Below are 14784 nucleotides of genomic sequence, written 5' to 3'. Positions count from 1 at the left end.
AATCCTAGTCCAGTGTCACCCTCCATCCCTCCCCAAACAGTATACACATGTTCAATTGAAAGGTATTAGTTCTAATAGATGTTATTTTTATATACCTATGTTTGAGTGTGAAATAAATGTGAGGATCCCACTGGAGACCAAAAGATGCACCCAGACGGTTCCAGTCACCAGTTGCAGGCCATTTTCTTTTCCATCTACAGCCTTTTCTGCAGAGGGGCTGTCATGCTAACATAACACGTATGACTTGCAAATACCACTGGGTGAGTAGCTGCAAAAAACCTCACAACTTTGTGAAGTTTGCAATCTTTTGTACACGACTTCACGTGGTGTGCATGTAAGCGATGTCCTGCAACTTTGCATGCCACTCATTTTAAGGGTGCAAATGAAAACTCTGTGTATGCACGGTGGCACGCTGGCACGCCCCAGGCGCATGGCGAGACTGTGAAGTGTTGGAGTCCTCTTATAACTACAAAGAGAAATTCTGCTTTTCCATCAATATTTCCTAATGTAAAAATGTGAAGCCAGCATGCATGCCTGCCGTTGGTGAGCTTTGATGTGTCTGTGACACTGACGATCTGTCACAATTCTCCACTTTTGCAAATCACGGCTTTTTCAAAAACACCTCACCAACGACTATCTCCAATGAATACACGTGACCATGCACAGATCTCAACTCACAGTACTGCGCTACTGTTAAAAGATGCCAGCCCAAATGGCGGCTACCCACACTCTGTACAGCGCTCGTGGCTCTCGAGTTAGGTCTGAACTGCTGCCGCCTGCCAGGCCATTGTGCAAGTGTATCCAAAAAGGGCACTTAAGGGGTTAATACACACAGCTTGGCTGATGATGTGTAAAGGGCGCTGCCCAATTTGTGATAATGATATACCTCTCTCAATCACAGCTGAATCATTCTGGGTGGACTGTGGTGTTGCAATGTTACATTAGTTTCACATCTAAGCTTTGTAATTCGTGATTCTGGAATAGGACAGTAATTGTTCAGAGTACTGCATGTAACCCTTTTCTTTAGCTCAGGAGACAGGTTACATACAGGCTGAGCCCTTAAACTATATGTATTCCCCAAGTCTCAGGAGGATAGCTCAGGGTCAACGTGCTCGTCTTGGCAGCAAGACAACAGGAGCAACATAGGTTTGATCCCTATGTGCGTGCTTAGAAACCTCTGGGTATTAAGCGTGTTATAAATAACCTAGCAAATCATATCAGTAAACCATACCTTTGCTATCCAGTTTGGCAATCGTGTATTCTGATGCTTCAAAGCGTGTATGCTGATGGAGGGGTCATTATCTTAGGATAATGCCCTGCTGCCCAGTTATGGACCCAGCCGAAGCCAAAGGGCATAAGCTAGGAAAGGGCCATTGATGCAAACGATAATGACCCCTTCCGGGTTCCAAAAAGCCTTGGTAACGGTAAAGGCGTTGGAGTTGGGGTAGTGAGCTCAAAAAGATTAATTCTATAATGAGTAAACTACAACCACCTGTTAGTTATTTAAATATGGTTCCTTTCTGAATATTTAAATAAATTGGATGATCTTATAAGATAAGCATTTTAATTGTAAACTTGGTGAAGTGAAAGTGTTTCAGCATGAGCTTGCCATAGGTGCAATGTTAAAGTGAACCTCTTCCCTTTACACAAGTGAGAACACCGGCATGTTTCAGCCTTCGATTTGCTGCGTCAGATTAGATTGGCGCATGTTGTGATGAGCAATCTTTCTGGGAAGTGCATTACTGTTTCTTGAATGCAGACATTTGCTTTCTGTTGTGTCGCTGACTGCTTCTGAGTCAGAAGTCAGGAATGGAGTCAATATCAGTAGTTACTGACTGCCTTGCAAACAGTCTGAATGGCTGGGTGGATGTCAATAATGACTTCCATGTACATACTGTGCTGCAAGATAGCAAAGCGAGCTAGGTGCTCACCCCTGATTACTGGGTGCAGCCTGCTGTGGCAGCTTTGAATTCCGGCGGGGTCAACTCAGCCTTTCACCCTTCCGAAATCGATAAATTAAGTGCCAAGCTGTGGGATAATAATGTTTAAATTAATTCATTAAGTGGTCTGAGACCTATGCGGGTGAGCGCTATTGTAGAAATACATTATAATAATAATAATAATATTATTATTATTATTATTATTATTATCATTATTATTATTATTATTATTATTATTATCCCTAAAATGTTATGTTCTGTCTCACTTTGAAATAATTTATAGGGCTTGGAGGAAATCACAGCCACATCAAGGGTGTGAAGAATCTACTTCCGGGGCACCAGTGGTCCAGGGATGAATATAAGTTTCTAAACCATCATTCATCCCCACACGTCTAGTACACCAGAAGGGATCCGAGCAGATTGCAAAAACAAGCAAATCATAAACCTCCTGGTCCAATTTTGGTAACGTGGATGGAACAGCAGGCTTATCTCTGAAAGTTTGTGGATCATTGGTTAGTTGCAACACAGCAAAAATACCATTTTAATCAGCTTAATAAGTTAAAGCTGAAGTGTTAGAAGTGCTGCCTGGTTCCCCTGGCCCCTCCTGAAAGCAGTATGGCAGTGTGGCTTGACGTAACATTGACTGAGTTCCTTTCCTCTAGTCACTTACAAGAAACACAGGACATGGAAGAGAGTCGGAAGCTCCCTCGATCCCTCAATCCCTTGGCCTCCCTTGGTCTCCCATCTACCTTCGTGGCTCTGGAAAGCATGAGGAGTACCGCACAGAAGAGCCAGTGAAAAAGTGTGGCAACGCGCCTTAGTAGCCCTGGGCTTTGGGGGACCTGTTGCACCAAAAGGTGTGGGCGGAGGTCTCTAGCTCTCCCGGTGACTCTCAGGGAGTGCAACTTGCACCCTGAGCGAACCTGGGAGCCATTTGCCCTCCGCCTCCCTCTGTTGTTTAAAGTGGTGGCTGTTCATTTATAGTGGCTTGTGTGAAAACAATGTTTGCATGCCGTACTTCACCGTGGCAGCCCCTGCTATCAGGAACAGAGATCCCACTGATTCTATCTAGCACTTAATTGCCTGCAGCCACGACGAAGCAGCGAGACACCACAGCCTAAGCGGCACGAGCGGTGAAAGGTGCTGTGGTCTCCAGAAAAGACAAGATGGCCAATATATCTCAGCCATCGGGATCAAGCTCTGAGACTGCAGAAGTAGAGGGGAGGAATGACGGTGAGCCCCAGTACAAGAACAAGTCCTTCAAGTAGAGATATGATTTCCTCCTCCTCTGAGTCTGCAAGTAATGCCACAGGCAGACACAAAGGACATAATGTAAGCTCTAGATGTTCTTTACGAGGCTGCCCACAATGTACGGTAGCTCCATCAGCTCCAGGAGCCACACCAAAGCCGGCAACAAAGATCACAGACTTTTATCAGGTTCCTTGACATGCTCTGCAAGAAGCTTCAATTGACCTTTGCACTGAAATGGCCGATGATATTACCTCCATAATCCCTTGCATTGGCTCAAAGGCCATAGCATCTGTGACAAGGACGCTGATTACGCCCAATGTGGGCAACTTACCTGACTTTATTGAGTGCGACCAAGGTCTCTCCTTGTTTGGTAACCGGGACGCCTCCAGTGACTTGCCGACCACGCATACTGACATGCCGAACAAATGAATCATGTTGGGGTCTGGAACTCAAGAGAACATCACGTGCCTCTCTGCCTCGAGCCCAATCCAAGCTGCCTCGGATCACCATATGGGCCTTGCTGATACTAGTCTGACGGATCCACCCATTTCACAATCAATTTAGGAGTGATTCCTCCAATCAGGCTGGCAAATCCATGGTGGATCAGAGCACTGGTCTCCGTGAAATGGACGACAGTAAATCTTCAGCGGTCATGTGCAACATACTTGAAACCCTTATCTCCCAATTAACCTATAAATGTGACGAGATTGCAGGAAATCTCTGTAATTTATCTTCGAACATTGACAAGCTTGTGCTGAAATCCAGTGACACCACTAAGACATTAAGCACCGTGTCATGCTATGTTGAGACAATGAATGACAGGGTGAATGTTTTGTCTAATTCCTTTGAAGGACATGAACAAAGGAATAATAGGCAGAGCGCCCCATTGGCAGTAGCACCTGACCCCAATGTGTCTGCCTGATACTTGCGTGCCAAAAATAAGTCCTTTAAAGCAAGCAGTCATGTGTGAAGACTTAGCTGGGAAGAAGAAAACCAATAATCAACCATCAAAGCTCACTGGTGAACTGGAAACGTCACCGGCTCGCTCCCCCGCCCCCTCTCGGGCAAAACCAAGCCCACCAATCCGAGGGAAAGAGACCACCCAGTGTTTTTCCAACTGCGCAGCCATTGTATCCCCGGAAGTAACTAAAACAACGTTTATGGCGGGTGTAAATTCCCAGGAAAGCTGCCTACCGAAGCCCCATTTTTTAAAAATTAGTTGTAATGCACACCAGTGGCATGAAGGCATAAGGGTGCACAGAAAGAAGCACAAACAAATCATGACAAGAAAGAGTGCATAATTAACTTCCATTCTGTAATCAATCGGTCAAAGGCCACAATTAGAGATATGAATGCAGTGTCTGAAACAGCTTGGGTCCATCGCATACAGCAGGCCTTTGGAGGCAGTCCGGCAGAGGCCCCAACAATGGGACAGATGCCAGTAGTCTGGAGGCTTCAATATGGTGCCAATGACATCTGCAGGATGATTAGTGCTAGTAACTCCTCTAGAGCCCCGGGACTGGGGAGGGGTTCTGTTTCCGGCTCCGGTCACAGGCCCTTCTAAAGCTAAACCAATTGTATTGAAGTTCAAAAAGGATATCTTGGCCTCTAACCCTGGTTTTCCTATTATCGATACCTACTCCAATGCTTCCTCCAGACAGACCCTCATTGACATCCTCTTTGTCGTTCCTTCGCCAGATCTATAGACTCCTCATATGATCTCTGTGCTCAGTACTATCTCCTCCTATCCCATTAATGGTGGCACTCACTGGGAACTTTTCATGGCTTCCTTTGACTCCTCCAAAGTCATCATTAATGTCTACCTAAATTGCACTGTCATGGTCCAAAGCCCTCAGGCCAATCTCATACTCTTTGATTGGCTCTTCCCTCACCTTGTCAGTTTCCTCTCATCTCCTGATCTCCCATCCTCTCCCCCCTTGGCAAACTTGCCCTCTCTCTCCTCCTCCTCCTCTGCTTCACCTAGGGCTCTTTCTCCTCCGCAGACAGTACCTCTGATCTGTACCCCTCCCCGGAAGGTCTTTAAGTCTGGCAACCTTCTTCATATTGCCACGCTCAACTCTCGCTCTGCTGTCAAACACTTCTCTGACATCTGCCACCTCCTTGATTAACTAGACTTTGATGTACTTGGACTTACTGAGACATGGTTTACGGCCAGCTCTGTCACAAGCTTTGACACTCCTCTCCCTACAAGATCCTCTCCGCACCCAGATCCTCCTGATCCGGTGGGGGGGCATAGCCCTGATCTTTGCTGAGTAGATTCCTGCCTCTATCATTCCCACTCAGACCTACTCCTCTTTTGAAGGCCTTGTCTGTAGGCTTTCTCTCTCGCCTACCCAATTTCTCTCTGAGTGGGCTGACCTCTCCTCCTCCATCCTGCCTCTACCACTCAACTCCTTCACCTCAGCGACTTCAATATACATTTAGACTCTGCTTGTTCCTCCTCTGTACTATTGCGTGACCTTTGTGACTCCCTCTCCCTGTCCATCCTCCCCTCTGGCCTGACTCACTCTGCAGGGAACACACTCGATGTCTTGATCTCCTCTGACCTCCTCCTCTCCATTCCTCTGACCACTCATCTCTCATGGAGCGATCACTTCCTCCAGTCCTCTCATCTCTCCCTCTCTTCCCCCCCAAGCCAAGCCTACTCCAACACTGCCACCTACCTTCTTGGACATCCGTCCCATGAAGCGTGTGTCAGCTGAGGCTTTTGCCGCCACTTTCTCCACCCCCCACCACCTCTGGCTGTCTCACATCCTGACATAGCCCTGTCTCTGCTCTACTCTTCAATTTCTGATACTCTTGATGCTCTTGCTCCTGTCATGAGGATCCGTTTGAAGTCCAAAGCCAAGTGAAATTCCTTGTATGACTCGGACCTAGCTACACTTAAACATAAGTGTAGGGTGGCTGAGAGGAAATGGAGGACTTCATGTTCATCCTCTGACAAACTGTCCTGTTGCAAAGGCAATACCGACTCTCCGTCCTCACCAAGAAAAGAGTCCACATTCAAGCTCGTGTCTTTGTGGAATCTAACAACTTGGCCAAACTCTTGAAAATCTGCAAGGATCTGGCCAACTCTGCTGTAGTCTCTACCCCTCCTATTGCCTCCCAGGCTCTTTGCAATGTCCTTGTCTCTAACTTCATTTAAAAAACCCAGGATATCCTGTCCACCCTCTCCGACCCCACCCCTCCGCTCCCTCTCCATCTGTGCTTGCTGACCCTCCTTTAGCTACCCCCCTCCACCATCCTTCTCATCCTTGCCTCTTTTCTCCCCTGACAAGGTCGCTAGACAAGTCCGATCGATGAAAGCCTTGTCAAAACAGGTTCACCCCTGTTCCTCTAAAACCAACAAGGACCATATTCACACCCCCGCTCAAGCCCTTGCTGATTTTGCAACCACTCCTTTGCCTCAGGATCCTTCCCTTCCCCTCTGAAGCACTCCCTTGTGCATCCTCTTCTCAAGAAACCCACAGCTGACCCTTCTTGTCCAGCTAACTATCGCCCAATTTCCATTACTCCCTTTCTGGCAAACTCCTAGAAAAGTTGGCCATCTCTCAGCTTAACCTTCATTCCAATTCTTTTGGCTGTCTACATGACCACCAGTCTGGCCTTAGAGCTGCAAGAAGCACGGAAACTGCTCTCCTGAACATCCGTGAAGATCTGCTCTCCAACCTTGACTCAAAAATTCCCTCTGTCCTCTTCCATCTTGACCTCTTCGACACGGTCAACCATACCACCCTGCTCAACCGTCTCCATGAAAAACTGGGAATCACTGATCAGGCTCTGGCCTGGCTGACCTCTTTCCTCTCTGATCGACCCTCCCATGTCCAACTTGGGTCCTTGCTACCATCTATCTTCCTCTCTACCTGTGGTGTTCCCCAGGGGTCTAACCTCTCACCCTGGTATTTCAACCAATACCTGGCAACTCTCGCCCACTGCATTGTCATTTTCTGCTCACATTTCCAGTGCTACGCTGACAACACTCAACTCATTTTCAGGCTGTCCTCGGCCACCTCCTCTCCCTCTCTCATCTCTGATTGCCTAACTGCCATTCAAGATTGGTGTGCCGCCAATGATCTTTGTCTGAATGCCAGCAAGACAGAGAGACTCCTCATCGGCTCACCTTCACCATCCTTTCCCCTCACTCTCTGGCCCACGTCCCTTGGCCCTCCTCTTACCCCCACCCGCAAGGCTAAGAACCTCGGGGCCATCTTTGACTCTACCCTTTCCTTCTCCGCCCACATCTCTCAGGTCTCCTAAAAGTCAAACTTCCTACTGCACCTCCTCAGAGGTACTCTGCCTTTCCTCTCCTTCCCCCAGACATTCATGGTATCCCAAGCTCTCATTCTCTCTAGGTTGGACTATTGTAACAGCCTCTTTCTAAATCTACCTGCCTCTACTCTCCGCCCTCTGCAACTAATCCAGAACAGGAATGCAAGAATTGTCCTCGGCCTCAAGCCCTGGGATCGTATCTCTCCAGCTCTGAAATATCTCCATTCGCTCCCATTGGATGCAAGGATTACATTCAAAACCCTCTGAATTGTCCACAAGGCTTTCTGGGCCTGGGTCCAAAATACCTTCAGCTATCCCTCCGCAAATACCTCCCGTCTCCAGCTCTTCGCTCCTCTACCTCTAACTCCCTCAGGATCAGTCGTTTTTCAAAGAAATGAGCTGGGGGTAGATCTCTGTCTTCGGCTGGGGCCTCCCTCTGGAACAGCCTCCCCGCCACTCTAAAACTTGAGGAGAACCATTTCCGGTTCTGGAAACACCTCAAGACCTTCCTCTTTTCTTCTACCTTCGCTCCCCTTCTCCCCTGCTGATCTGTTCTCTCTTGGCACTGTGCACCTGGCCACACTCTGTCCTCTGGACCCAGGTACCTGCTCACCCTGCCACCCTCCTGCACTGCCTCCGGGCCACCCCTTGCACTGGGGTCTGTGTCTGTACCCATACAGACCCCCTTATTCTTCCTGCACTTATCAGACCTACCCTGTCTTCTGCATTAAACCTAGCACTTGCAAATTGCTGGCTGCACTACCACTGTTTGTTGCCTTTATTATTTATGTATTAGTATTTATCTGTTTCTCCGTTGCTTCGCACTTTCCACTTCTCACCCCTTCCATGCACTTTTCCCCTCCCCCTCTCCCATGCAATTGCACGTTCCAATGTCACTGGGCCTAGTAAGATCGCTGTTGTGTTCTCCCCTGTTCCCCTCTCTTGCCTTGTCACGCTCTGAAACACTTGTGTACGAGCGCAATAGAAATAAAATATCAATATCAATATCAATATTGAGGTAACTCAAGACATTCCCTCCTCAGGGTGGGACAGCATTTTGGTCTGGAAGAAGGGGAGCTATGAGCTCTCACATAATTACCTGCTCCTTGCTATGCTGGATGCTCCAGCGAAAATATTTGCACGAGTGCTATTGAAGGATCTAGAAACTTTGGGTGACTCCTGCAACATCATACCCTTCAACCAAACCAGATTTAGGAAGGGCTACAGCACAACCACTAATTCCTTGGCCCCTCATTACAACAATCCAACAGGCATGGGAGATTAGAAAGATCCCGGTATATGTGACCTATGTGGATTTTAGTGCCGCATTTGACAGCATAGACTTCGCATGCCTATAGAATAAGTTGAACACTTGGGGTCTCCTTAAGATGATCATTCTCCTTAATGGCCAAACAAGGGTAAGGGTTAGGCGGGACCGGCACGGCCGTGCATCCACCTAGATCTTAACATATAAAGGGTTGAAACAAGGGTGCATTTTAGTCCCTATGATTTTTAACCTCTATCTTTCTGATCTGGGATGTGCTCTTAATGATGCATCGACTATTCCCCCCAAACTTGGCTTCCCTGTTTTACAGTGGCTAGTCTACACGGACAACCTTGTCACCCTCGATCTCACGCCTGGTGGTCTTCAATCTTCTCTCAACAACTTGAAGAGTTATGCAGATCTCAATTCTTTGGTAATTAACACCAACAAAACAAAGATTGTGTTCTTCATTCCAACTAGGAAACAGCCACAAAAGGTGTCCTGGAATTTAGAGGGGGTGTGCATTGAAGAGGCATTTGTCTACCAATATCTGGGGATACATCTAGATTGTAGGCTCAGAGGTAAGGCACATTTAGATCAGGTGAAAGCAATTCCATCTCTAAAATTGGGTCGCAATGGCACATTTTCCTTGCAATACTCCTACAACTGTACCAGACCAAGATTAACTAAATCATCATGTATGGGGCTGCTAGTTGGACACTGGCCAACTTGGTTGAGGGGGGCAAACTAGAGCGTTCCATCTTGAAAAGACTTTTGAAATTTTGCACCTAATTTGAAATGGTATATCAGGAATTTAACATCATGCCAACGGTTCAAAAGATACAATTGATCTGCATTACAACATTATGGAAATTAGCTAAGGCTCCTGTCACTACTGTACAGGGACTGATACATGATTTGCTGCAATCGGGATCTCTTTCAATGCCACGTGGCCATTGTCGAGACAATCACAGACAAATGGGCACTAAAGGCCACAGGTGGTACTCTGGGTGCCACACTCAGTACCTATAAATCCCATATGAAAAACATTCTGGCTGATTTTAGCTGGGAACACGCGATTCTTAACCTTGCTCTGGAATATGTACAGTCTATTCAGGAAAGAGAGAAAGTGGCCACATACAATACGGGTTTCATTGGGAATTTGTAGATCTGGGACTATCTGAAAGTAAAATCTAACTTGGTCAAGGAAATTGTGGTGGCCCAGGCTGAGACACCAAGAGAACATAGGCAGTGCCGGCTGTGTGGCGATGGCACGCTGGAAACAGTGAAACATCTACTGGTCCAATGTGAGTCATTAGAGACCTTAATGCAACAGGAGCTTCAAGCTGCGGATATATGTGGGAATATTTCAATGGAAGGTCTTTGGGCTCTGTTCATGAGTGGGGAACATGAGGCATGCATTATATATTTTACACTACTTTGGAGAAAGACCTACAATATTTTAATATTTTAACTTGATCTGGGTCAGGGCCGGCTTTTCTGGGTTGGATACCCCAGTCTAACATTTTAGGCTTTTATCTTAGGGCCTTGATTTAATTTTTTAGTATACCGATGAGCATTTTATTATGTATGAATTTCTGCTCTACTGTGTTTTTGATAGTATTGGGGATTGGATTTGTGAAAGGTTTATAATAAACTGTAGCACAACAAATAAATGAATAAATTAATAAATAAATAAATGAATAAATAAATCAATAAATGCATACAACAATTACCCAATGATGAAAGGGACTGTCGTGTCAAGGTTGTATACACATATCTACTTTATTATTATAACAACAGCCAGTTCTAGCACACTATGAAATACAACCCACCCCGTAAAGGAATGCAGAGGACAGACAGTTTCAAAGAAGGAAAAGGGATGCACTCTGGATACTGACAGGAGGGGCTTCGCTGTAGGAAATGATCACAGCAGTTCAAGGATAAAGGGAGAAATGGATCTTAAAATGTCTCTAGGGGCCTTCCGAGAAGGCCCAGGAAGACAGAACCACACGTACTTTGCGCTGTAGGAGTTCTTGGTACTTGACAGGTTTGAGTCTGATTCACGGTGCTTAGCAGCTTCTGCAACAGAGTTGAAGATGGGAGACAGCTGCGGGTACCAGGAGGCAGGCAGATGGGCGAGTGAAGCCGGACCGATGGCTGCAGGCTGGCCTAAATGGGTTAGGAATTGTTGTCTCAGTGCTGGTCAGCGGTCCTGAAGCAATGGACGAGTCGTCTTGGACAGTTTTAGTGACTGCACAGTAACAACAGTAAGCGGTTCAGTAGGTTGCCGCTCAAGGGGCTCGACTGGCTCGAAAAATGTCCTTTAAGGTGGATGTCGGTAGATGCTTACCAATGCACTCCTCCTAAATCCTTCACTGGAATCGTGTCATCCTTTAAGGAGGACAGCCCCAACGGAGGAGAGAGTTGGAGGCAGCTGCCTTGTTCTTTTTTGGTTCAGAGGCTCTCTTACACTGCCCACCTAGGTTTCTTGCTGCATTGCCTAGCAGGGCATGCTGTGTGCTGGCTCGGTACCGGTTCTGGAGATGCAGCAGGGTCTTCTGGATTCAGTATTTTCCTCTGTTCCCTGTGAGATATTTAGGGCAGGGATATTGCTTCCCTCTCTTGCTTCCCTCTTGGAGGTCCTGGCCTTCCTTCACTGGCGGAAGATGTAAGGCAGACTGTACTTTCAGCCAGGGTCCAATGATGAGTTCGTCCTTCTGCTTCTGGCAAAGCCTTCAGATGATCTGATAAAAGAGCGATTCAGCTCTCTTTTAAAGCCAAATGGACCACGTTGATTTGTGTATGCTAAGCCAACCTTAATGAACCAATCCTGGGTCCCCGCCAACAATTTACTGTATGCGTGAAGTCATAACCAGAGTGCCTTGGACAGAAAAGGTAAAAGGGTGAAAACATGTAATACTAAGTCGCACCCATCTTCCTTTCTGTTGTGGATCAAAGGGTCCCTCTGGTTAATGGAGCTCTCTGTGGTTCCTGATTAAATTGACAGGTCTCCCTTGAAGCTGGGGCATGACTAGATTTTCTGGCTCCATCCGACCACATATTCGTACCTTCTAAATGGGGTCTCCCCACAGGGATGACTACTGCAAACATGCAGTCCCATAATGACATTTCACTGTCGATTGATACTGAGGGCGGGAGCTGGCATCAGTTTGACACATGTATATGAAAGGGTGTTGGGGCTTCCAGTCTCTTTTGTTAGCCTCTGTAGCCAGGCCCCATGTGGGCCTGTTTGAATTAAACTCTGATTAGTATTAGAATTCTGTCACCAGCTACATGGCTCCACAAAAGGACAGAACAGATCCATGGAGCCTTTGTTAGTTAATTAAGATAGCCATGACAGGGGAAAGGTTTGGCCCTCCACCATAATGAAATGTATCATGTATTCCACCTGTCATATTCCAACTAAATATGACAGGGGGACTGCGCCTGTAGGCTGTGTCCACCCAGAGCACACAGGTCTATATGTATATTGTGCAGTGAGATTAGGGAAATGTGTGCGGATTAGCGCCACAGATTTTCCGGAGGTTGATCAACCATCACTCTATTTCCTTTAAAATTTCAAAAAAAGACCAGGCGAGTGCAGACACGGTATGTGGATGGTCTAATTCCTCACAAAGGGACATTTGTGGGAGATTCTGACTCACTGGTTAACATGAGCCAGGTACAGCCACTGTTAGTTGAATAAAGGATTCAGGCTAACTGGAATTAAGAAATGTAATTCCTAGAATTATAATGAACAGGTCTTAAAGACGTAGACTTTTAGGTATAGCTGCATTTAGGTTTAGTTGTCAGGGGAGACCTAGATGGTCTTTCCTTGGGACATACACTCATAGCTGTTTCTTTATATTAGCTCTCATTCATCTAACCAGTTTGTGTACCCAGACTCCTCTGAGCACCAAGCACATCCAGAATTCTTTTGTCCAGAATTTAGCACTGGTCATTTCCTTAACTGGGCTCTCTCTAGTGACTTTTCGTCATGGCATCAGTTCACATCTGCATGAAAAGAAGTTGTGTCCCTGGAACGGCATAGATGGGGCTCAGAATGGCCATAATGAGGAGCTTTGCATGGGATTTTCCCCAGGAACCTTTCCAGGAATCCTTCTGTTTGAAACAACCTTTCTCCTTCCTTCTCGTGCTATTTTTATCTACTTACGTAAAGGCTCAGCCAAGGTCTAGGTCCATCCATGTTCCAGAACGTACGAAGCTTGTTGTTGGCGCTTTATCTGCTTCCGAACCCAGGTATCGCCACTAACCCTTTACTCACCGCTGCATCATGACACTTGTATCTGGGATTGGGCCCTGCAAGCCATCTAAACCTAGACCAATATTTTGGCATTCATTATACAGTACTTATAACACCGAAAATGAGAGGGGCGGTGTAAACACATGTGCAGTGAAGGAAGTGGGGAAGGAGTCCTAGCTCAAAAAATCAGTCATTAGTATCTCCTTGTAAAAATAAAAAAAAATAAAAACACCAAAAAGATTTTGGCACATCCACACAAATAACTGGCTTAAGCCACTGTCGAGAGCTTAAGCTACACTTGCTGGTTTCTTTGGAGATTTTTGATTCTGGTATTTCTTGAAGAATAGTACATTTGGCAACCAGACGCTCATTTCATCAATGCCGAGAACGTCTCAAATCTCATCTGCAGTGGTTGTGCATTGGTACCTCAATAAGAAGTCTCCTGGATAGTTTCGCCGAGGAGGAATTTTAAGGAGAGGTCCCAACCTTCCAAATGTATTTAGTGTTTTATTTTTATAGCGCCGAAAACTTGCAGGCATCGGGGCGCTAATATTGACACGAAGGGACAAACAAAATGATAGGACAAAGCATCCAGGCCCTATTTTATTACTAAGAGTACAAGTGAAATACCATTTAGCAGAAGAGGTATATCTTGAGGGTTTTTCGGAAACAATTCTAATCTGAAATCCCTCTGATGGATGTTCGAAGGGAATTCCAGAAAACAGGAGCCCTCGCCCGAAAAAGATCTACTTAGACCTCTGGTTCTTTTCATTCTGATTCCTTGAAGCAGGTTCAGATCTGAGAATCGTAGATCTCTAACTTGACTGTAAGGTACGATCACGTTTTTTAGGTACTTTGGGGCTTTTCCGTGAAGAGAATGGTGTATTAGAGATCCCATTTTGAAATTGATACGTTGTTCTAACGTTAACCTGGGACCTTCTATAAATGGTTATAGCAATCCTAATAGCATCATTTTGGATAACATGGCATGTCTGTATGTTAGCCTTTGTGGATCCACATAGTAAGATGTTGCAGTAATCTAATCTTAATAGTATTGTGGCCCGGGCAATTGTTAACGCATTCTTGTTTTTAATAAAGGGGCTATGGTACGCAGAAGCCTCAGATGGTAATTACAAGTTTTGCAGAGGTTTTGAACGTGAGAGTCTGAATTCAATGATGCCTCTAGAAAGACCCAAGGAGTTTTCACCTTCAATTGTGTTTTGATCTTATTACCCCGCAAAATAAATTGGGAATATACTGGGACTAATTTGGGCCTTGCCAGGGGTGAGCCAAAAATGAGAAGCTCGGTAATATTGCTGTTAAGGTAGAGCCAGTTTAATGACATCCACTGTTCAATAGCCACCTAGATGTTTTCTCGAGTAAGAGAGTCTTGCTGATGATCGCCACAGAGCTCGATGACCAGTTGGGTATCATCTGCATAGTGTGTAAAGAAGACTCCAAGTCTATCTAGTAATAAACATAAGGTGCACATGTAAAGGTTGAATATAGATTGCACCTTGAGAACTCATATTTTATTTGAGAGGATGGGCAGGAGGCTGCGTCCCCTTGACCCATAGAGACTCGATTGTACAAGAATGATTTAATCCAATTTTCAGCCTTCTCAGGGTAAGCACCTTGTTGTTCCAAATACTCTAGTAGTCTCTCATAATCAACAACATCGAATGAAGCTGATAGATCCAATAGGATCGGCATCCCAGCTTTATCACTCTCAATAATCTCTAGCAAGTGGTTCTGTAAGTCGAGAATAGCAG

The sequence above is a fragment of the Ambystoma mexicanum genome, chromosome 14 (genome assembly GCF_040938575.1).
Source record: "Ambystoma mexicanum isolate Mex_15411 chromosome 14, UKY_AmexF1_1, whole genome shotgun sequence".
In the NCBI taxonomy this organism is placed as follows: Eukaryota; Metazoa; Chordata; class Amphibia; order Caudata; family Ambystomatidae; genus Ambystoma; species Ambystoma mexicanum.
Note: the sequence above shows the minus strand (reverse complement) of the source record.